Source organism: Eschrichtius robustus, chromosome 13 (assembly GCF_028021215.1).
Source record: "Eschrichtius robustus isolate mEscRob2 chromosome 13, mEscRob2.pri, whole genome shotgun sequence".
NCBI classification, from domain to species: Eukaryota; Metazoa; Chordata; class Mammalia; order Artiodactyla; family Eschrichtiidae; genus Eschrichtius; species Eschrichtius robustus.
The window spans coordinates 93250975-93252662 of record NC_090836.1 but is presented as its reverse complement, the minus strand read 5'-3'; the positions used below and the strand labels follow the sequence as shown (position 1 = coordinate 93252662).

General features: G+C 43.1%; 1 pseudogene; it reads left to right on the top strand.

Moving 5' to 3' along the window:
* Positions 1-749: 749 nt before the first annotated feature.
* On the top strand, positions 750-845 carry LOC137775962 (U2 spliceosomal RNA; annotated as a pseudogene).
* Positions 846-1688: the final 843 nt, after the last annotated feature.

Below are 1688 nucleotides of genomic sequence, written 5' to 3'. Positions count from 1 at the left end.
ATACTAGAGAGATCTGAGATTTCTCAGAATTAAAAAACTATTTAGGGGGACTTCTCTGGTGGCACAGCGGTTAAGAATCCACCTGCCAATGCAGGGGACACGGGTTCGAGCCCTGGTCCGGGAAGATCCCACATGCCATGGAGCAACTAAGCCCGTGCGCCACAACTACTGAGCCTGCGCTCTAGAGCCCACGAGCCACAACTACTGAAGACCGTGTGCTACAACTACTGAAGCACGAGCCTAGAGCCCGTGCTCTGCAACAAGAGAAGCCACCGCAATGACAAGCCCACACACCACAACGAAGAGCAGCCCCCGCTCGCCGCAACTAGAGAAAGCCCGCGCGCAGCAACAAAGACCCAACACAGCCAAAAATAAATAAATAAATAAACAAATAAATTTATTTAAAGAAAAACCTATTTAGGTAATACCTTCCTTGGAATGAAAGCAGAGTACAGAAAATTCTTACATATCCAGTGTAATTCACCCACTCCAATCCGGTCAATTTATTGTGACCCCCGTGTAAGACACTGGGGATACAAGAAAGAACAATAGCCTATCCTTTCCTTCTAGGAGCAGGTTGAGGTGAGAATAGGAAAAGAGAAGTTGCATTCTAGAATCCAGAGTGTGAGAGAATTTCAAGAAGGATGTCCAGTGAGCAGCAGCAAAGGCGTCTGAGAACACTGCTAGAGTGGCAGTGAAAAGGGTCCACTGGATTGGGCTGAGCTCATTCACTCTATAAATGTTAGTTGACTGCTTCTCAGCCTTTTGGCTAAGACCAAGTGTAGTATCTGCTCTTATCAGTTTAATATAAATGTTAGTTGAGAAGTTACAATGTGCTAGGCCCTGTGTTGAATGCTAGAACACAGAATTAGTAAGTCTCCTGGATCTCAAAGAACAGGCCAGTGGGAGAAAATAGACATCGAAATATAGCAATACGGTGTGAAAAAGTGTTTTGATGGAGGTTATTGGTCTCCTTACAAAGTGTGCTTTCAATGGAAAGAGAGCCAGAGCAAGAACAAGACTGCTGCAGGATGGATAATGAGGGAAAGATAAAGATAATAATAGTAATACTATTGAGGAGAAGAAGAAATCAGGGAGCAGCTTGAGGGGAAGGTTGAATTCTGGGAAGTTTTCGGCTGGTTTTGTCTTTGCTTTTATTTTGGTATGTATTTTGCCCAAATTTCACAGTATGTTTGAAGGTTACGGGAAGAAACCAGTAAAAAAGAAGAGCTTGAAAGTAGAGGGGGGATAAAGCAATAGCATTGCCTCCTAGAAGGGAACTGGATCCAGGACAAATGAGGAGGATTTATTTGGAAAGGAGTGGGGACCACTTCTTCCTCTGAGCAGGAAGGAAAGGAATAAACTGGGACAACTGCTCATATTTTTTAACCAAATATCTGAACACAGAGCAATTTGTGTCACTTGAGGTCAAATAGAGGCAGTCTAGAGAGATATACTTCGGATTCAAAAATATTGCCATTTCCAGTTATTTCTGAAGTTTACTGGAAGAACAAAACAGAATTATTGAAATTGGGAGCTTCCAGGAAAGCGCTGACGTGTGTTTGCTTATATATTCTTTTTCAGAGATGGATGTGAGGGAAGTTGAGAGAAATCATGCCAGCATGTCTCCATTTTCTTGGTGGGGTTAGAATAAGGTCATCTGCTGAGAGTAGCAGGGTGCAGTGAAA